The sequence below is a fragment of the Aulonocara stuartgranti genome (assembly GCF_965226115.1).
Source record: "Aulonocara stuartgranti genome assembly, chromosome: 23".
In the NCBI taxonomy this organism is placed as follows: Eukaryota; Metazoa; Chordata; class Actinopteri; order Cichliformes; family Cichlidae; genus Aulonocara; species Aulonocara stuartgranti.
In genome coordinates, this window is record NC_138958.1 from 42,810,835 (window position 1) to 42,834,426 (window position 23,592).

The 23,592-nt window shown below is 40.7% G+C and overlaps 2 long non-coding RNA genes across 2 annotated transcripts in view; both read left to right on the plus strand.

Moving 5' to 3' along the window:
• The window catches only part of LOC309701004, a 148,232-nt gene that overhangs the window by 87,285 nt on the left and 37,355 nt on the right, over positions 1 to 23,592 (plus strand). The window lies entirely within an intron of this gene.
• LOC309701387 lies at positions 15,124 to 18,012 on the plus strand. Its single transcript, XR_014274966.1, has 3 exons — positions 15,124 to 15,229; positions 15,533 to 15,663; positions 16,978 to 18,012. It is a non-coding gene; the product is annotated as an uncharacterized lncRNA (long non-coding RNA).

The following is a 23,592-nucleotide window of genomic DNA, read 5'->3' on the forward strand; positions in this document are numbered from 1 at the left end:
TCTGGCTGCAGTTTAAAGACTTTTTTTGTCTCGGTCTTGGTCTCGTCTCAACTTGGTCTTGGTCTTGGTCTCGATACCCTCTGGTCTTGGTCTTGTCTTGGTCTCGGATTAGGCGGTCTTGACTACAAGTCTAGCATACAGCAAATACAGAACATGTGACTTTAAAGCATCCAGCAAAGTGATAACTGTCCTCTGCCCACTAAGTAGTGACTCTACAAAAGATTATTTTCAATATCATCTTTATATTATATTTAGTTATTCTCCAGCGCAACAATGTAAGGAGCTCTGTGATTGGTTAGGAAAGGACAGACTGGCCACCTGGATTTTTCTTCACTGCACATTGATCCATAGCTTTGCTCTGTAAAGGCTAACAAAGTGCTTTTGCTTTACAAAGACATTCAGCGTCGGTATTCACTCTTTTAAAATGCCACTGAACACTGGAGTGAAATGGAGCCCTGATCCTCAGAGTTTTATTGTTGCTAACATTTCTTATAGATAGCACAGATAGTGCCCCACTGCAGTAATCACTCATGTCTAGATATTCCTGTTAAAACGGAGTTTTTCCTCCCCACTGTTGCATAGCAAACCTAGCAAACACAAACTATTGTATAAAACGATCTAATTTAAACGAACAATCATATTGAAGCTTCAGACAGCCGTCATATGACAGTGAAACACTGCCATCTGCTGGACTCGAATAACAAAGACGCTGCTTTGACGGGTGAGGGAGTTTCAACAAGTCTGCAACGACTCAAGCATCAAACTACAGAACTATTGTAGCGGACATGGTGCTCTAATGACTGCTTCATTAACGCAGGTCAGAAAGGATCAAACATATCAATAAATTGTGAAATACAAAAAATTACTGTTTCACTGCACACACAAACCTTCTCTTATTAGCACAACACTGCCCAGGCCTCAGAGTGTATTCCATATAGACTATTAAACCATAGCATGTTATTTTAATGTCTTACAGGTAAAACAGCCAAAAAGTAAAGTTAACTGTAATTTAAAATATTCAGCTGCAAAAATGCTTTTAGCAAATAATTTTTTATGACTGCTGCTAAAATTCAATACTAGATTTTTGCTGGTCTGATTAAAAGGTTAAATGTAGAAGTTTTGGGATAATATATTAATACTTCCAAAACAATAAAGTTGTTGTAGAGAATCTATGTTCATTATTGTTGCTCATCATGGAAAGACAAAGACATTACACCCTCCTACTCTCTGCACACAGTGGTCTGAGGGATCTTCCAGGATCGGGGATTTTATTTATTTTGTTCTTTTTCGGTCTTACTGGTTAGTAGGTGGTGATTTTCTACCTGTTGATCTCACATTTGGAACATGATTTGCTCTGGAGCAGATTAGGTTCAAAGCATGAGTTGACCTGGCATTATGTCTTGGATTACAAAAAAATCCCACATTAAATCTTGAAGTTAACCGGATAAGACAGCGTTGTGTTTCACAGTAAAGGCCTCAGAGAGTTGTTGCTAACCAAATTCCATCTTGTATGGCCACTCAGCATCTTATGATGTTTTGTAACCTGCCACTACAAAGAAGCAGTGAAACAGTTTCTGTTTTAGCGCACATACACTGTGTGCTGAACAGTATAAGGGCAATAAAGTGATGGTACAGAAATCTGCATCTGGTCAGAAGGAAAAGCACGCACACTTGGAAGACTTGGCCAGATTTTTATAAAATTATTGGCTGACAGTGGACAGATGAAAGGATGTGGATGGTCACACCCTCGTGCAGTAAAGACGGCGTTCGGTTCATTGAATGCACAAAACCAAACACACAAAAGACACAATAAGACAGCTGATCAGTTTGCTTCACTGACTCATCTTTTTTTTTTTTTTGCCTGTCCCGTTTGGATCTTTAGCCATCAGAATTGTTGTCTGAAGGCCAAGAAAGATGCCAAGCGGCTTTACTTTACCAATTGGATCATCACGGTCTTGCATTCGGGCCATTTGATTGACCTTTATTATAATTATATATTTATTTGATTTGATTTTCGGTTGTTACAGACGGGACAGACATGACTGGGGGATAGGACAGGGAGAAAGAATGAAAGAAAGAGAGGGAGAGAAAGAAAAATAGAGGGGAGAAGAGACGGTGAGAAAGGGGGGAAGAAAAAAAGAAAAACAAAAAAAACACCTGGATCACCTGTATGGAGATAAGAAAAAACAGAAGAGAAAACAAACAAGAAAGAGCAACATAATAAATATAGCACCATCACAATAAAACAGCTAACAGTAGATAACAGTAGATACCAAATATTAGATGTTATGTTACAGCACGCAAGATCGACAGCGCACAATGTGCTTTGAGGTAGCAGCCAAGAAAGGTGTAGTTTGTGTCTGTGAATACCCGTGTGTACACCTGTGTGGATCAGCATGCTTCTATTCCAAAGGTTTCTCCATGTAACGATCCACAGGGCCAAGTTATCTTAAGGAACTCTTAAATTCATATCTTCCTACGAGGGCCTTAAGATCTTCCTCACAGTCATTGTTGGTTCAGCCCAGATCTCGCTTGAAGTCTAGAGGTGATCGAGCGTTCGCTCTAGCTGCACCTGAGCTGTGGAACAGTCTCCCGATTGGCATCCGGGCGTCTGATTCTATTCAATCTTTTAAATCACGGCTTAAAACATATCTGTTTGAACTTGCTTTTTCTACTAGAGATGAACCGATCTGATATTACGTATCGGTCTGATACTGACGTAAATGACTGGATCGGATATCGGAGAAAAATAAAAAATGTAATCCGATCCATTAAATATCAAAAAAGCACCTGACAAAACTTGCAACATGGCATAACTCGGCTCATAACCATAGCACGTCAGAGCAGTATGCGTCACGTGATAGAGCTGCTGTGGCGTGCCAGACCTGTCGGCGGTCTGGTTGAGCAGTTGGAGCCTCGCTACAAACCGGCATTTCATCTTCGAGAAAGTGATCCCAGAGAGAAGTAAAGCAAATGTGTAAGTTCATCTCTGAATGTTTGTAAAGCATTCCCACGTTAAGCTTAACAATCAATATATGGAGGGACTGCCTCTTCTCTCTCCCTCCCTCTCCTGCTGCTACTTCAATTCCGTCTCTCTTGTTTGTTTTTGGCCCACTTTGCACCAGAAAGAGGAAACCAGCAGCTGAACAACAGCAGCACGTTTAAGCTTGATAAGCTGTTGTTTGAATTTATTTAATATTACTTTCTACACCAGGAGCTGACGGCTGGTAACTGTGCAGGGGCGGGTCTAGCAAAGTTTAGCCAGGGGGGCCGATAGGACATTAACAGGGAAAAAAAAGGTGGGGGGGGGGGGCACAGAGACATACTTTTCTTTTATTTAAAATGTCTCGCTTTTAATAAATAATCTGATGTAAAATGTATAGAAGTCCATTACTGTATATAGTAACTATTAAGTCTAATAAACCCTAGTAAGCTGTAGTACTTTTTCCTTTGGGAACCATCTGTGCAGTCTGCAGTTCTGTTGAAGAAAGATGTTGAATCTATTTAATTATTCTTGAAAAAATAATTGATTTCTGTGCATTTTATTTCACACTGCATCAAATCAAAGTTGATTACGTCGATTAAGCATCATGAAGTGGAGGGTGATTCCCTGTTTTCTTTTTTTTGGGGGGGGGCGTTGCTGGGAGTTTTAGAACCCTATTAGTTAGGTTGCTTACTCTTTAAAATACCAGAATAGGGAGGATGGAGTAGTTTTAAGTTTATTAGATTGATCAGTATTGTTGAACTATGAAATATTTTGGGTGCAGTGTATTTTTTGCATACAGGTATAACAGAATAACTTTAGTGTTTCTTTGTTTTTTTTAACTTGAGTATTAACTTATACAAAAGCAGCAAGATATTAAAAAAACAGTTTTATTGATTAAAAACACACTATATCGGATTCATATCGGTATCTGCAGATATCCAAATTTATGATATCGGTATCAGACATAAAAAAGTAGTATCGTGCCATCTCTAGTTTGTATACTTTCTGCCCAGTTTGACCCATTTAGCAGAAGTCTGCCTGTTTAAGGCTCTGATATCTATTCTGTATGACTTAAAGCAGTTATGACATGGTCTGATTTTCTCACCCAATAAAGGAATATTTTATATATCAGTCTACTCTTCATTCTATCAGACACAGTTATCACAGCTCGTACATTTTGTTTTTACATATATGTAAGCACTGAGTCAAATTTAGTAATGCCAACATATTAAAAGAACAATATTTGTCTCTTATATATATAATACATCTATATATATACACTGTCAAAGATACTTGTCTTTGAGTGAAGATTTAAGGTGATAGGAAATATAAATAACTGCAACTTGAATCTTTGACCCCGAGTTCAAGTTTAATGCTGTAATAACTAATAATGATTAATATAATAACTATAATATTGGCCATATTATATTTACATTACCAAAGTGAGTTGACTTTAGTCCAGAGGTAGGCAACTCCAGGCCTCGGGTTGGCATCTAGACAAATGCGATTGCATTTGTCCCTAACCATCGGGAACCCTCACGTTATTTTTTATGGAGTGGAAAAAAGTTAGCATTTATCCTTCAGCTTCACTGTGTTCATGTTATGCTAACATAGTTGTGTCACTAGCGATCAGGTAGCACATCATTATATACCAGCTAGCCCAACTTCAGTACCAAGAGTCACTGTTGTTGTTTTTTTTCTGTCTTCGTTTATGTTGGAAGTGATAGCAGAGCTGTACGTTTGAATTTTTTCAGAAATCTCTCAGTCAGAACAGGCTTATGTTTAGATGGAAACTAGCGAGCTAACTTCCTGCTAACTTCTAACTCCATTAAATTTAATAAATTCTGTTTTCATGGATGTCTGGATGTTAAACTTAATTGTTACACCTGGTAAAGCAGCAACGCTGATGATTTTATTAAAGATGAAAGAATTTAGACAGTTTTTAACTCTCAGTGATGCTGCAGTGTTCGTTTGACTTTGGGACCTGCAGTGCACCGAGTTTTGGACCCAGATTACTCTGTGAGGCTCATGACTACGATAACCTAATGCTCCGACAATCCATCAAGCAGTGCGACGTCGTAGCTTACCAAAGTCGTAGTGCAACATTTTTTGACAGATTTCTGAGCAATGTGTACCACATAAAATCAGTTTGAGGTCAGTAACCACAAACAGAATTCATACATAAGGCGCACTATTGATTTTTTAGAAAATTAAAGGATTTTTAGAGCGCCTTGTAATGCAGAACATACAGTACTCTGACATACAGAGTGGAGGAGCCAGGAGGTGAAGCAGCAACCTTTGTAAAAAACCTGATTTGTAAACGACCCGCTCTACTTCCTGAGCCTGAGTTTTATTCATCAGCAACAAAATACTAGAACAAATGGTTCAGAAGCAGCAAATAGTTTTTATTGTGTTTGCCTTTTTTGTGCTGTGTTTGTTTATTGTAATTGAGGACAAAATAAGTACATAGTGGATTCTAATTATACAAGAACCATTGAAACTGCAATTTGTCAATACAACAAAAAATCATATAAAATATAAAAACACACAGGGCACTGAGCAAAGACATGTCAACTTGTGAGTCTTGATGTTTGAAGTGTTCAAAGAACATTTTTTTTACACATTTACTCTGTGATCAGACAATAAATCATTTATTAGAAGCAAGCAGGATCCCAGAGTTACCAAAATCACCTTTCACATCATTTTAATACGTAACTGTACATCTGTATTCTGCAGTCATTGCTATTAATATATCAGTATCGATGATAAAAGAACCAAATAACAAAATTTTACTTCTTTGTTTTTTTTTCTTATCAGTAACATTTAATACAGTTTTTTTTTACCTGCATTTGTAGTAAAAAATGTTTAACTGTTTTTCGTACAATATGAGTGGAAATGCAAGTTGAACACTTGCAAAACACGTATGCACTTAAAAGACAGGCTCAAGTAAAAACTTATGATATGGAAGATGTTTCCAGTCACTTCTAGTTAGAGCTGATGCTAAATGTTGCTCTTTTGTTATCTCAGAAATGTATATTTGTGGGTACAGATTTAGAGTCCATGGAAATTTTTCCTGTAGTTGCGTTATTGGATTCAAAAGTCTGTATGTGCTTTTCATAGTGCACAGGTAACCTTCCTTCACATCGGACTACAACACTCACGTTACTGAGAACTCTCCCATTATACTGACAGTTTCTTTTCTTGGCTCCATTATTTAGTTTACATATAACAATACTAAACTTTGCTCTACTCTTTGTAAAGATAGTATTCTTATAAGGTGATCCTTGGCCATTACAAATGGCTTTGACCTGTTTGTCATTACTAAGGATGAACGTGTTTGTGTACTTACAACCGTGGTTAACATCGTAGATCCACTTTTTTTTAAATTTCTGTATCACATTTTTCCGCAGTCATATTAGCATCTACATGTTTTCATATAAACTCTTCATAACGGGTTTCTTGCTGCGGCCATTTGAGTTGGCGATTAGCTAGTTTTGAGCGTCCAGTGTCAAAGAGCAGCACAAGCAGCAAACAGGCAAACAGGATCCTCATTGTTTCCTGGAGAAAGAAATACAGGAACATTTTCCAGAATAAGAATTGAAAGCAGCAAAAATATTGTCACTGGTGGAAATAATCATTTGATCTCCTGCTTAATTTGTAATTTTGCTCCCTTACAAAGAAATGAACAGTCTCTAAAATTTATGGTAGTTTGAGTTTAATGGAGAAAGACAGAACAACCAAAATCCAGGACAAAAAAACATTACATGAAAGTTTTTAATTGATTTGCATGTTATTGATTGAACTATTTGATCCCCTATAACCAAACCAGAATTCTTGCACACAGATTGGATTACAATTAATCAGCTACAGATGCTCCTGATCTCAGTTTATTTTGTGTGAAAAGCACACCTGTCCACAGTATCAGTTTCTTCCATTCCAACTTCTGCACCATCATGGCGAGACCAACGAGCACTCAAAGGACTTTTTACTGAGGTCTACAGGGACAATACAAGATCATCGACCTTCTTCAGGTCTACAGTCCCCCTGCAACATCTTCCTTTGTTGTGGTGTTCGTGTTGCATATGAACGACATCACAGACATTTGGCCACTTTGCTGTAATGACCCCACGCACATTAGGTGGTACTTGATTGCAATGGAAAACAAGGTGAGTCAGATCAAGCTGATCTGAGTATGTACTAATGGAGGACTATAAGGTCACAGATTGGTTTAGTCAGTCGACAGGCCTCACAGTCACACAGTCAAGAAACTTAAAGGATTTAGAGAGTTTCTGTAAAGAGGAGTGGCCTAAGATCTGTAAACCAAGAGACGTGAGTACTTTTTTTTTATGACCATCTCTTGGCCAGACAAAATATGTAAACATATTCGGTGACCCTTTAAAGTCACATACTGAGACCAAAAGCACGACTCCGTTTTTCTCTTCTCTCTTGCTTCCTACATTTTAAGAGCCACTTTTCACTGATTTACGACCATCACGTAATTTTTCGCAGCTCTCGAAACTTCTATTTTGAAACTGAAACAGCTGTGTTAGCACTGATATTTATAATGAATGTGATCATAAATAGACAACACTTTTGCTAAATGTAATTACTATATTAGAAATTTATCAAGATTGAATTCACACTTCCAAATGAGGATATATAGCTTATTTTTTACCTTACTGATCAGTGTTTGGTTGGTTAACTGCAGGTGTTCGGGCACAAGTCCGTCATCTGGAAGAGCAGGTGGTGAAGATGACTTCAGTGAATCAAATGCCCTGAAAGTGGAATTAAAGTTAAACTTGATTTGTACATGAATCAATGAAGACAGGCATCTGTCTCGACATGCAGTAATTGCATTACTTATGCATGATTTGCATGCTCACAGAACCCAGATGATGCCAGCATGTTTTGAAGCCCATGTCTGAATGTGAGTATAAGTGTGTCAGGAGAGTAAGTTTCTTTCTTGGAAGTATGCAAAAGCCAACGAGTTCTTACCGAATGAGAAGTGAAGCCTGGAGATGAGCAGAGATCAAGTCAAGTGCAGTTCAGACTTGCTGTTATTAAATTCTACCTGAGCAGGTTACAGTTCATCTCAGTTATGGAAGAACAAGTAACATTTGGCTCTGGGAGCTTCAGTTTTTATACATTGCTGTAGCACCACCTTAAGCAATCATTTACATCAATACCTACATCACTAGCCCACCAGTTCTAAGAAACGTCTCTGTTTGTGGTTCAAAACCTAATGTGACACCAATGACCACAACAGCCTGCAGCTGCAGGTTGTCATTCACACCTGGCTTAATGGTAAAGAGGCATATTTGCAGGCAGCTGTTTGAAATTATTTTTATATAAATAAAAAAAAGGTGTCTAAAAAATAGGTAAACAATCAGAATAATTAATTTTTTTAAAATACCGAAAACGCATTTGGCTTAGTTTTTGTTAACTTGGGTGTAATATGTCATGTGTTGTTGTTCAGCTGAAGTCTTCTTCCACACAACATGATGAGTGCCGCCTGCTGCAATCAGAGACAATGTAAAATGCAGCACTGTTAAAACAATAAGATTAACACTGCATTAAAACAAACATTTAGCACATAGAGAGGATTAAACAGATTAAATTGAGTTAATTATTTATAAGGCAGTTGCTACATATTAAAGCTCTGAAACGTCAGATTGGACACATTCAAATGTTAAAGCTTACTCTCTCACAGACTAACAGAAGAGACGTGGAATCACTTTAGTTTGTCTCCAGATACAGTCTGTGCCTCATTCAGTGGAATGGTGCAAAGTTTAAGAGTAAAGACAAAATATAAAAAGAGAATTCAGATATGGCTCCAGTCTGGGACAGATTGGGTCTAAAGCACAAGTTACCATGGCAATATACCCCAGTAAAAAGCAAATCACCTTTGTAGGACATAAGACCCAGAGCTAACCCTAAAGTTACCTGGTTAAGACAAAATTGTGCTTCATTTTCGTGACTATTTACATTGTAGATTCTCACTGAAGGTATCAGAACTATGAATGACACATATATGGAATGATGTAGCAAACCAAAATGTTAAAAATAACTCAAAACATGTTATATGTTAGATTCTTCAAAACAGCCACACTTTGTTGTGATTATTGCTTTGCACACCACCTGAAATGGTTTTCCAAGAGTCTTGATGGAGTTTCCAGAGGTGCTGAGCACTTGTTGACTCTATTGCTTTCACTCTGCGGTCCATCTCATCCCAAACCATCTCAATATGGTTTAGGTCAGGTGACTGTGGAGGCCGGGCCATCTGCCACAGCACTCCATCACTCTCCTTCTTGGTCAGATAGCTCCTACACAGCCTGGCGGTGTCTTTGGGGTCATTGTCCTGTTGGGGGGGAAAAAGACGGTGGTCCAACTAAATGCAAACTTGTTAGGATGGCATGTTGCTGCAGGATGCTGTGGTAGCCATGCTGGTTCGGTGTGACTTCAGTTTTGAACAAATCCAAAACAGTGTCACCAGCAAAGCACCCCCACACCATCACACCTCCCCCTCCATGCTTCATGGTGGGAACCATGCATGTAGAGACCATCAGTTCACCTTCTCTGTATCAGTCAAAGACATGGCAGGTGGAATCAAAGATCTCAAATTTGGACCCATCAGACCAAAGCATGAATGTCTACCGGTCTAATGTCCATTCCTTGTGTTTCTTGGCCCAAACAAATCTCTTCTGCTTGTTGATCTTCCTTAGTAGTGTTTTCTTAGCTATTTGGCCATAAAGGCCTGATTCACACAGTCTCCTCTGAACAGTTGATGTAGAGATGTGTCTGCTACTGTTTATTGGTCAGATGAACACACTGCTTCTGAGTCCTCTATCTTAATGTTTATTCCCTGTTCACTTTTCTTAGGTGGAGAATGTTTGTCCTACCAGCTTCTTGGTTTTCCCAGTGCTAATCTGGAGGCGGAGCTGCTGGCACCAGTCATCAAAGTCCTCAGTCAGTCTTCTGTACTTCCCGTGGTCCCCATTTACCAGTAATTACTGACTGATCAAATAACTTTTCCAGGAATCATTTATCAAAAGTGTAGGAGAAGTCTATTGTTTATATTGTGATAGAAATGGAGTCAGAACTGTTCCCTGTGACGTACCTATACTGCAAAATTCCCATTCAGACACATAATTATGAGCACTTGTGTACTGAGGGTGGTTGGTAATAGTGATGGGATTTCCGGCTCTTTTTAGAGAACCGGCTCTTTTGGCTCCCAACCGGCTCTTCAGGTTGTTTTGTTGCTTTAATTTATTTATTATTAACAACAATATAAAATTATGGACAAAAGGAATTACTAATGTAAAAAAAGTACTTTTATTTATATATGTTTATATATAAATATTTACGGTGGCCCCTAGAGAAAAAGCACGTACAAACTTGTTACTACCACACACCAAATCTGGTCGTTGGTACTTGCTGGCTTGTGTAGCCACTAGGTAACAAAAGCTCAACACTGCGCCCAGCATCCTGGAGCACTTCTGTTGTGTTTTGTACGTGCTTCGGAGTTTGTACGTGCTTTGTCTCTAGGGTCTAGGGGTCACCGTAAATATACTTTTATTTATTCACTTCACATAAAATGTAATAAATAAATCATATAATACAAAAAACAACTATTTACATTTCAACTTTTAACTATTTAAATTTTCAGCTTTTTCCTTTTAAACAAATTTAAAGTGAAACAACACAAAACACTGCAAACCACAACACAATTAAATATAAATTTCAATATGAAAACAAAAAGAACATGCATATTCTCTGTCATATACAGTGGGGCAAAAAAGTATTTAGTCAGCCACCGATTGTGCAAGTTCCCCCACCTAAAATGATGACAGAGGTCAGTAATTTGCACCAGAGGTACACTTCAACTGTGAGAGACAGAATGTGGAAAAAAAAAAAAATCCATGAATCCACATGGTAGGATTTGTAAAGAATTTATTCGTGAATCAGGGTGGAAAATAAGTATTTGGTCAATAACAAAAATACAACTCAATACTTTGTAACATAACCTTTGTTGGCAATAACAGAGGTCAAACGTTTACTATAGGTCTTTACCAGGTTTGCACACACAGTAGCTGGTATTTTGGCCCATTCCTCCATGCAGATCTTCTCGAGAGCAGTGATGTTTTGGGGCTGTCGCCGAGCAACACGGACTTTCAACTCCCGCCACAGATTTTCTATGGGGTTGAGGTCTGGAGACTTGCTAGGCCACTCCAGGACTTTCAAATGCTTCTTACGGAGCCACTCCTTTGTTGCCCGGGCGGTGTGTTTTGGATCATTGTCATATTGGAAGACCCAGCCTCGTTTCATCTTCAAAGTTCCCACTGATGGAAGGAGGTTTTGGCTCAAAATCTCACGATACATGGCCCCATTCATTCTGTCCTTAACACGGATCAGTCGTCCTGTCCCCTTGGCAGAAAAAACAGCCCCATAGCATGATGTTTCCACCCCCATGCTTCACAGTAGGTATGGTGTTCTTGGGATGCAACTCAGTATTCTTCTTCCTCCAAACACGACGAGTTGAGTTTATACCAAAAAGTTCTACTTTGGTTTCATCTGACCACATGACATTCTCCCAATCCTCTGCTGTATCATCCATGTGCTCTCTGGCAAACTTCAGACGGGCCTGGACATGCACTGGCTTCAGCAGCGGAACACGTCTGGCACTGCGGGATTTGATTCCCTGCCGTTGTAGTGTGTTACTGATGGTGACCTTTGTTACTTTGGTCCCAGCTCTCTGCAGGTCATTCACCAGGTCCCCCCGTGTGGTTCTGGGATCTTTGCTCACCGTTCTCATGATCATTTTGACCCCACGGGATGAGATCTTGCGTGGAGCCCCAGATCGAGGGAGATTATCAGTGGTCTTGTATGTCTTCCATTTTCTGATGATTGCTCCCACAGTTGATTTTTCACACCAAGCTGCTTGCCTATTGTAGATTCACTCTTCCCAGTCTGGTGCAGGTCTACAATACTTTTCCTGGTGTCCTTCGAAAGCTCTTTGGTCTTGGCCATGGCGGAGTTTGGAGTCTGACTGTTTGAGGCTGTGGACAGGTGTCTTTTATACAGATGATGAGTTCAAACAGGTGCCATTCATACAGGTAACGAGTGGGGGACAGAAAAGCGTCTTACAGAAGACATTACAGGTCTGTGAGAGCCAGAGATTTTCCTTGTTTGAGGTGAACAAATACTTATTTTCCACCCTGATTTACGAATAAATTCTTTACAAATCCTACCATGTGAATTCATGGATTTTTTTTTCACATTCTGTCTCTCACAGTTGAAGTGTACCTCTGGTGCAAATTACTGACCTCTGTCATCATTTTAAGTGGGGGAACTTGCACAATCGGTGGCTGACTAAATACTTTTTTGCCCCACTGTAAGCAACAGACAGCTGTGAAAGTAAGATATTCAAATTCACTGAGCCAAAGACGCAGCTACAGAACTCATGACTCAAGAGTTTGCAAAATACATCCTTTCAAGAAACAAAGTTAAAAATGAGCTTATTGTTCATTATGATAGCGAGCGATATTCCACAGGGCATTGACAGATCCAAACCACTTCACACTTCACACACTTTAGAATTAATCCTGAACAGCTCACCACAACATTGTTTTCTCCACGGGATCTGCACACAGGAAAATAAATAATGATGGGACATACTGAACATTTGTGGAGAAATCCAGTACGTTTTTTATGAAGCACGTATCAAGGCTTGCTTATTTAAGAGTGAGTAATGTCTCTGATAAGAAAATTATTAGAGTCTTGCTGTTTCAGAAAGTGGTTTGAGTGCTGGTGTGATTAATGACCATATACAGTGGTCCCTGGTTTATCGCAGGAGTCACTGATAGATGAAATCCATGAAGTAGCCAACTTTATTTTTTACAATTATTATAGATGTTTTAAGGCTGTAAAACCCCTCACTACACACTTTATACACTTTTCCCAGGCAGGCATGAACATTTTCACACTTTTCTCTCTTGTTTGAACACTCTCAAAGTCTTGTAGAAAAATAAGTCCAGTGTTATAGAAGGAAACCAAAGGCACCCGCCGGTGACGATGTTTTGTCGACATTGTTGTGTTTGTTGGGGAGAAAACTTACAAACATACAGTACAGCACGTCAGAGTCACACTGCTAGCGATCGAAGCTTTATGTAAATTTGACCAGCTGAACGCATTCTGTACTGTACAGGAGACACAACACGAGATTGATTGACAATGGTCTAATTGTCTACAGCCAGTCAGGACGCAGAATACAATGCACTTAAAAAAATAAATAAAAAATGCAACAAAAAATAAAAAATCAGCGAAACAGTGAGGGACCACTGTATGTGCTATTGGATCCCTGCAAAATTCTTCTGCTCATGTTGGAGATTCACCTTTTTCACCTCCTTTTGTGTGTTGTGCCAAACAACTGGGGTACAACAACACCTAATCTATATAATCTAAGCAGAGGTGCATCTATCCAAATCTTTACAGGCTTTCTGTGGGATACCCTTAAACCCCTGCCTACTTAGTACCACGTGAAAGGGTTTTTCTCCAGAGATGGAGAGGTTATTACCAAAAAGAGAAACCGGCTGAGCCAAGGCACAGCGGAAAAAATATTATTTTTAATTAAACTTTATTTTTATAGAACCAAATCACAAATGTGCTTTATATTGTACGATAAAACCCTACAGTAATACAAGGACAACAGAAGACCCAACAATTATATGAACCCCTATGAGCAAGTAGGGTGACACACAAGCAGGTAGGGATGGCATTCTCAATATCACTTATCAATATGATTCTCTTATTGATTCTTATTGGGTTGTAATTGGCTCCACGTTGAGATCTACAACCATCTCTAAGCAGCATATTAAAGGCATTACATTCATGCAGATGAATTGCATGCTGTGGGTCAAATGTTTGTGCATGTTGGAGGCATCGCCCGTTCTTATAGAGTTCAATACTGGGGAAACATGAACCTAGTCAAAAAAGTAATGCATTACACAGAACAGTGTTCTTAAAAGTATTGCAATGCATTATTTACTCATTACATCTGAGTAATGAGTAAATAATGCATTTACTCATCGGCAGCTGAGAGGAAGAGGTTGGATAAACTCATCAGGAAGGCCAGCTCTGTTCTGGGATGCACCCTGGACCCAGTGCAGGTGGTGGGAGACAGAAGGACTCTGGCCAAAATAACATCTCTGATGGACAGAGTCTCCCACCCCATGCATGTAGATGTTGCTGAACTGCAGAGCTCCTTCAGTGAGAGACTGCTGCATCCTAGATGCATGAAGGAGCGTTTCCGCAGGTCCTTCCTCCCTGCAGCTGTCAGACTGTACAATCAGAACTGCTCCCAACAAACATAGATGTTTACATCAATGCTGTAACTGCAATAAGTTAGTTAATTAACCAATTCGCACTACAACCTGGTTTGCCTCTTACCTGTAATTATTTTTATTTTATTTAATAACTGTACAGTACTCTCTGTTTATAGTAACCATTGTCCTTAATGTAAATATGTAAGAAAAATTGTGTATGTTTCTGTTCTGTGTCCTGTGTCCTGTTTGTTTGTATATTTGTCTTTTTGGCTGCTGTTACAACCAAATTTCCCCTTGTGGGACAATTAAAGGATTATTCTATTTTATTCTACTTTTGTGTTACTCTGTAAAATAGCTGAAACACATTGTCACATTATAACCAGTAACAGTATAAACCTTAGGAAACAGTCCCACACACCAACACAAATCTCGGTCCTAATGAGGACACACATATGAACTTTCTCTTAGTATTTAGGTATGAACACAATGTAACAATGAAAGCCATGCAGCCTTTAAAGCGATCGCCACAGTGATTCTACTTTGGAAACACGAACAGGTAGAAATGGAGGCGTCAAGCCTGATCGTTCAACCTGATTGTTTGGCCTGCAAATATGCAAGAAAACTTGTTTTTTCGTAAAACAGTAGAAAAGCCAGCTATGAGTGACAAACTACATTTGCGTGATGCTGTGGTCATGTTGCATTAAGTTTCTGAAACACAAACAGAGAAGTGGTACATTTTCTTAGAACTGGTGCACTGGTGATGTAGGTGATAATTTAAATGATTACATAAGGCGGTGCTGCTGAAATGTATAAAAATGAAAGTGACAAGAACCAAGTGTTCTTTGTTCCAGTTTGACTGACTTGAACGTAACAGCGTGTCTCAGCTACACTCTGCTCATCTCGAGTCTTCGCTCCTCATTTGGTAAGAATGTTTTGTTTGTGCAATAAAAATATTTAATTCTCAACAGGCTCATGTTCTACACCTCCAAGGAAGTATAACAACCCTCGCTCCTGCCACACTTTACCTACTTTTACAATCCAGACACGGGCTTAAAAACATGCTGACATTATCTGGGTTCTGTGAGCACACAAATCCCGCATAAGCTACATGCATGTACAGTTTGAGACCAGTCTTTATGTTAGATAATCTTTCATTTTCATTCACACTGACTATCAGATGTTGCCTATTCAGTCATGTATTTGATTTATTGTAATCTTTCGCCAGCTTCAGAGCCTTTCACCTGCTGCTCCACACGACCCACTTGTGCCTGAACCGCTGCAGGTTAACCAACCAACCAACCAACCAACCAACCAACCAACAACCACTCATTCACTCATCAGTGAAGCAAAAATAAGGTAATCTCATGCTGGATGCCTTTTAGTGCAGCAAAGGTCGTGAGGTTCTTGAGTTGAGTTTTATTCGTTTTCAGATGTGCAGTGCAGATTTGTTATTACAGACCAAGCCACAATACACGAGGAGATGTGAGGAAAGCTTCCAGCGTTTACATTTATGATGATTTCATGTCCGAGTCGACGTTTAAGTTCTTGCAAATTGTTTCATTGTGTGATGTAAAGATTTCTGGCTGGCGATCAGTTTGTGAAAAGACAAAATCAAAATTCTAATGTGTCTCACTATAAGACATTTAGATTCAACAGCAATTTAAGACTCGGCCCCTTAGTTCCAGTAAAAGATACTCTTAATGCTTCTACACACCAAAACACTTATGATACGTTCATGCTCCATAGTCTGTGGGAACAGTTTGGGGATGGCCCCTTCCTGTTCCAACGTCACTGCACACCAGTGCACAAAACAAGATCCATAAAGACATGGATGAGCGAGTTTGGCCTGCACAGAGTCCTGATCTCAACCTGAAAGAACTGCTCATAAATAGAGCAGAGACTGCAAGTTAATGTGTGAGATCAGTGGCTGACCTCATAAATTCCCCATACACTCCTAAACGCTGTGGAAAGCATTTACAGGGAGGTCGACATCATATGGATTAAAAATAGGATGTAATTCAAGTTTATATGTGTGTGTGAAAGCAGAGGAACAGAATCTTTTGGCAACATAGTGTATGTAACAGTAGAATATGAATGAAGGGGAAGGAGTGTATGAGAAGTCCCTGAGCACCCAAAGACAAAAGCAAAGTAACTAAGCAATCATTCAGCAGCTGATCCGACGCTTCTTGCTGGGCTTGAAGCCAGAATAGGAGCAGGCTCAACAGGAGAGGGCTGGGTGATAGTTGAAGCCTCTGCTTCCTGTTAGATTTGTATTGTTGGATTGTCATTTATGCTTAGAAATATATATTTATATATGCTTAGAAGTATATATTCATTTGTAGATTGAAAGAATGTCTCATCCTAGGAGGTCTGTAACAACTCTGTGTAGCATGAAGAGGGGGGTGCGTTCACTCCTCTTCAGAGAGACACTTGGCTCCAGGCAGGTCTCCCTCATGCATGAGTAACACAAAGAACTTTGCCTACTTGTGTCTTGATTTTTGCTGTGTAGTAAACTGTGGTTTATGCTACAAACCTATCACTTCCCATTCTACTTTAGGAACCACAAGTTAGCATGTAGACTCAAATTTATTACATATTTGTTGCAATAATTTGTGCTTTTTCTGGATAAAATTCTCAATCAGAATATTGTTTCTGTTTTTTCTTCACCAGGTAATAATGAGGATCCTGTTTATCTGTTTGCTGCTCATTGCCTCTGAGAGTTCAACGCTTGAAGAAACCCGCTATGGCCAGTTTAGAAGACAGCACATAAACGCCAAGATGACTGCAATGGATTGTGATACGGTTATAAGAAGTAAACAGATCTACAATGTTGACAACAGCTGTAAAGATACCAACACGTTCATCCTTGATAATCCAAGTGAGATCAAAAACATTTGTGTTGAGGGAATATTTGATGAAACACTTCAAATGACAAAAAGTCACAAGAAGTTCAAAGTTGTTAAGTGTGAACTAAAGAAGGAGGGAGCCAGAAAACCCAGATGCCAGTATACTGGTAATCTCCTCACTAACAGATATGTTGCAGTTGCTTGTGAAAAGAATTTACCTGTACACTTTGCAAGAGACATTCTGGTCTTAGACGGCTAACAACTAGTGTTAAGTATGTTCAGGAAAGCCCCTAATATTATTTTTTCTTTTCTCTTTGGTGGAAGCAAAACTTAGCTGTGAAGACTGTTAACCTGTAGCTAAACACACAATGAATTTGAATCTCTCTAAAACTGCAAAGTAATCACAGAACATCGAACGATTCCTGAAGCTCGTGTTGCTTTGAGTTTGTGGTCCAAAGCATTAACATGTCGTAACAGTAACATGCTGCCACTTGTTCAGTGATTCTGTCATCAGCCATGGCTGGCTTGTGACGCAGTGCCAAAGGTGACTGTGTTTCTGTGATACTTTTACAGTCTGGGGGATGTCAATGACTAGTCTCATGATCACACACATTTCACTGAACACACATGAGCTGTTTCTCTGTCAGTCACAGCAGGAGGAAGACTGTCACTTTTTTGTCTTTTTACCTTTGACTCTGTCATTTCTTTTGGAGCTTAGTAAACAACCTGAACACGCGTTAGCCACTTTTTAATTTCTTTCTTTGTTTTTAGCAGCATTCCAGGGCTGTGTGCTGCCCAGCAATTTTGTTTTTCAAAGCATGTTTCTTGTGTTTGAGCAATAAAAAAAGTTACTAAAAAAACCATCTGGTTACACGTCATTTTTCTTTATACTACCTGAGCTGGTACATAATAAATACAACAATAAATACTGTACCTTCTACAACACGACTTGTGTAGATGAGTTAGTAATATCTCTCCCGAGCTTGCAGAATTAACTAAATCAAACCACATCCCACTTTTAAAGACAGTAGAAGGCGACCTGGCTAGATGGATTTCTCTACCCATATCACTCATGGGAAGGGTCGCCGCTATAAAAATGATGGTCTTGCCAAAAATAAACTATTTATTTTCAATGATCCTAAATAAGCCATCACAAGATTGGTTCAGATCTCTAGACTCGTATATTTCTAAATTCCTTTGGAAAGATAAATCCCCACGTATCAGCTTAAAAACACTACAAAGGACCAAGGATAAAGGAGGATTAGATCTGCCTAACTTTAATCACTACTTTTTAGCCAACAGGCTTCAGTTCATCTCTAGATGGTTTAAACACATCTTCTTAGATGAAACCTGGATAGATGTAGAACAGGCACTATGTAATAACCTAGAGATTTCAGACCTACCATTTATCAGCTCAAACATCAAACGACATGAATGCTTTAAAAGCATCAATATCAGCTCTTCTCTGACAGCATGGTGGGAGTTTCTAAAATTGACGGCGTCTTTATTAATCCCATGCAAACGTACACCTATCTGGAACTATCCGGACATATTACAAAACAATAACATGATAAACTTTCCAGTTTGGAGTTATAAAGGAATTAAAAACTTGGAACATATATTGGAAGGAACAGACTTTATTTTATTTGACAGACTAGTTACACAATATGGGATCAACAAGAAAATACTTTTGGAATATCAACAAATTAAATCCATAGTAAAAAAAAGAAATTTAATTCCAGTGAAGCTGAATTACAAACACCACCAAGTGTGGTACAATTTTTTAATCTAACCCCCCCCCCCCCCAAAATTATTGTCTAAAATATACAGCACACTTTCTAAAGTAGATGAATCAATATCCCTTCCGATTGCAAAATGGGAAGCAGATTTATCAATCAGCTTAGACCAAATCCTTTGGTCTCAGATATGCTTAAAAACCTTTCAATGGATCAGAAATCCCAGTTTGCCATTAATACAATACAAAATATTACACAGAGTGCACTATACTGGTCATAGGATGTTCAAGATCGGCTATACGTCTTCCAACAACTGCTCACACTGCACAGCAAATACACCGGACAATTATATCCACGCTCTTTGGTTCTGTCCACCAGTTCAGAAGTTTTGGCGCAAGATATGTGACGACTTATCAAAGTGTCTGAAATGTAACATTCCAGCCTCCCCTTTAGTATGCTTGCTGGGCAACTTGGATGAGGTCACTACAGAAATAAACACAGCCCACGTTGTTTTTACGGCCCTATGCATTGCCAAGAAAATGGTCCTCATTAACTGGAAAAATAAAAATAATCTTAATTCTAACCAATATAAAAACCATCTAATAGATCACATTAGTCTTGATACAGCCTCTGCCATCACATTTGATCAATCCCTCTGGACTACTTTGATTGGCTTCATCACCTAGTGGGGGTGGGGGGTCATGGTTTAGTTCTGCCTTCGCTATTGTGGTTGATATGGGGGTCGGGACGGCCTTAGGGCATCTAGGGATTCCCTAGGGACGTTTTCCCTGTGGCCATGACCTGGTAAGGGGCTCTGGTGGCTCTTAGATGGTGTTTTCCTTGTGGCTGCTTACAGCGGAGATGGGGGAGGGTCTGTGCTGGTGGACGTTGGTTACTGGCCTGGTAGCCTGGCTGCCCCTGGGTGGGTCCGGGATGGGCGTGGAGGCTTGGGGGTCTGGGGGTGCTCCGCCCCCAGGCTGGGGCTCTGGCTGGGCCTTGGGTCCTGGTTGTTGTGTCGCCGGGGTGGTGCATGGGGGCTCAGCCCCGGAGCGGGGGACCTCTGGTGCATCGGCCTGAATGGAGGGCTCTCTAACTGGTGGGGAGGCTGTTACATCTTTGCAGGAGGTCTCCTCTCTACAGGAGCAGACTCTGCAGGTGGGGGAAAGATATTGGAGAGGTGGAGAATGACTCAACCTGGGTGTCTATTGTCTTGTGTAGTCTGGGAGAAGATTGGATGACAGGGTGGGTGCATTTTTCTCTGCAGTGGGGTCGGGTGGGCTGTCCCGGACTCTGTGGGGCCGGGTGGTGCTGCTGCTGTGGGTCCCGGTCCGGATGGGCCTGGGCCCTCTTGCCCCGGTGGGTTCCAGAGTGTGGGGGTGCCTACTGGGGTCAGCGGGGGAGCTTGGGTGTAAGACTCCACCTCTCTGGGGACATCTCGGGCTCTCCGAGGTGTGGAGACCTCTCCCCCCTCGGCACGCTCCCTGCCGGTGGCTGGTGTTGGTGTGTTGGTGGTTCTGGGGGCGACTGTGGCTCAGGGATTTGGGAAGCCTCGCTTCTGTCAGTCTGCCCCAGGGCAGCTGTGGCTACAACTGTAGCTTGCCTCCACCAGTCTTATGAATGTGAGAGTGAATGAATAGTGGAATTGTAAAGCGCTTTGGGTGCCTAGAAAAACTCTATATAAATGCAATCCATTATTGTTATTCGTTTTGGTGTCTGGGGCGGGGCGCTCATGTATGTACCGACTCACTCCTGGTGGCCGATTGGCGGGGCCTGGCACCTGTGGCCCAGCTAGGCCCCTTACGGGGGGTCGGGTGCCCTCAGGCCTCTCGGCCTGATACCCGGTCTTCTCTGGCACAGCTGGCTGCTGGCAGAGCCCGCGGGCACATCACTGCAACCCCCTCTGGCCTCTGCTCCGTGGCTGCTGGGTGACCTCTCGTTTGGGGCTCTCCTCAGCTCTTCCCAGGAGGGTGGCACGTTGGCCCCCTGGTGGTCCTCCTCGGGTCCTCGTACTCTGGGGCCTCTGGATGTCTGGGGCCTGGATCTCCTCCATACCTGCTTCATGCCCTGGGGGACGGGGCTATGGCTCCCCACACTCCCTAGCAGATCGTTACATGGAGAAACCTTTTGAATACAAGCGTGCTGATCCACACAGGTGTGTACACAGTTTATAGAAATAATTACAGAAGCTGCATTTATAACTGTTATTAAATAACAGCAGCACACGAGAACTAAAGTGTAATCCCAGCACATTTCGCTTCGCTTGCACTGATTCTTTAGAGATGACGACCGTGGTGGGTAATTAAGGGCAAACAATATACAAGTGGCGTGAAAAATGGAGGCTGCATTACCTTTCCAAAGCTTCCTTTCCCGATGGCCCGCAGTATCTGGAAGTGGTCAAAGTTTACTGTGGAGAAAATGAGAAGCAGTTAGTGAGAACGTGTCAGTTTGAGCTTGAAGGATATAAAAAAACAACAACAGCAATAGAATAATATTAAACACAAAGTGAACCCGTCTTCCTTCATTAAATAGGTTCTTTTAGATGTTAAGGAGGAATTGACTTAACCAGGCTGGCGGAGAATGAAGACAACCGGACACCTGCTGCAGATGGGGAATCAGTGAACTTTTATTGAGACAGAGACAAACTCTCAACGCAGCTCACATCAAGAGATTCCAAAGATTTGCTGTGAGGATGAGTATATATTCTCTAAAACTTACAGGAGGGGGTTGTGAGGAAAGTGCTGCATTAGCAGAAAAACAACTCCATAAAAGGAAAGCGGCCTTGGGTGTTCTTCGCTTGCAGATATCTTTCGCCTGCAGGATGAGGCGATCGCTTCTTATCGCTCTCAAGGCCAAAGTCGTGAGCACACATTTTTATTACACAGTTGCACAGTAACTTTAAAGCTGAACAATATTTAAAGCTGAATAATGTGTGATCAGATTATATTTTCTTCAAATCCCCCTTTTGACCCATCTTAAATGGGTCAACACACAAAAATAAGTAACATTCAAAGGAACACAGAGACGTGTCGAAGCCTGGCTCGAAAAACTCCTCGGGTCTTTTCATTTGTCTTTATCTGTCATTGCAGATGAGGAGAAAAGAGTCCAGGCACCACCCTGCCCAGGGGTCGGCTGCAAGCAGTCTCGGTTCCCGATGAAAGCAGTAACAGCTGTCCTGCACACAAGGGTACAACGAGTTAGTGCAACCAGGGTAGTGACACAAAATTAACAGTTCCTGTAACTCAGCAACCAAAAAGCATAAGTAATGATAAAAATGTGGAGAGTACAGAGTATACTATAATAATGAGAGATATAAACGTGAAAATGTGAAAGAATAAATCAACCGTAAAATAAACTCAGAACGGTAACTGCTAAGGACATTCAAAAGTAAATATGGTAAAACTTGAGTAAGGGGTGTGGAAAAAACAATTTATATCCAGTGGTGGGAGTACACATTCGCTCAGGCTTAAGTCCGGAGACCCTGAGAACATCGCTTAACCCTCACAACCCGACCAGACACAGTTCAACCAGATATATCCTTCAAGAGGAAGTGGGTGAGGGAAACAATTAATAACAAGCCTAATACAAAACACCACAGAGAAACAACCATTCTAGAAGAATTTAAACAAGAGAAAGACGATAATGTTCGTCACCCTCACGATCAGGATTATGCCAATGGGAATGAGACCCAGGGCCAGGAAGCAAACAAAGACGCAACATCTTTGCCTGCCTGTCATTTCAGGGGGAAAGGGCCAAGACATGTTTACTTAGCTTGGATGTCTTCTAATAGAGGATGATGGGGCACAGAAAGGTGGTCCAGTTCCCCCCACCTCGCCAAGGGCGTGTTCTAGGAGTTAAAGAGCAACAACCTGCAATCTGTACCAAAAAATCTTCATAGTCCCACCGGAAAATCATAAGAGTAATAAACGATTCAGCTCAACAGACAAGTATCATGTTCAGGTTTCTCCAATCAGTAAATCACTATTATTGCCACAATTTGCTTTATTCACCCTTTGGGCAATGAGAGAGAGAGAGAGAGAGAGAGAGAGAGAGAGAGAGAGAGAGAGAGAGAGAGAGAGAGAGAGAGAGAGAGAGAGAGAGAGAGAGAGAGAGAGAGAGAGAGAGAGAGAGAGAGAGAGAGAGAGAGAGAGAGAGCCCCTAATGGCCAGTTAGTGGGCTCTAGGTCAAACTGTCCCCAAATTTGTTATTTGTTATTATTACTTGTTTTCATGTCACTTGTCTGTTTTCTACTGCACCCCTCTCACCAAAGCAAAGCAAACATTAGCAGCACATTGACCGTAGTCAGACATCCTCATTCCATAAGTGCTATAAAACATTTCCTGTAAAAGAAACCCACATAAATTCATCCACCCTTTTATCCTATCTAGGTGGAGGTGGTTAACCTTGAGTCATGGTCAAGTCTTGTCATCTTTTACCAGTCAGTCCGTTTGTTTTTATTCCCAGTCTTTCATCCATTCATCCGTTCTTTGCTGATAGTGAAACCTGTCGTCGCATCTAGTTTCCACACTCAGCAAAATGACGTCATCTCAAAAAGAAACAAGAACTTGAGTTTGGATTACCTCGCTGAATCCTTTTTTAAACAGGGACTCTCGTTTCTAATTGTCCCCACAAGTGTTTCCTCCAGAACCCATTTCAATGCGGAGAAACTCACTTACAACAATTTTCTCGCCGACGTGTAATGCTTG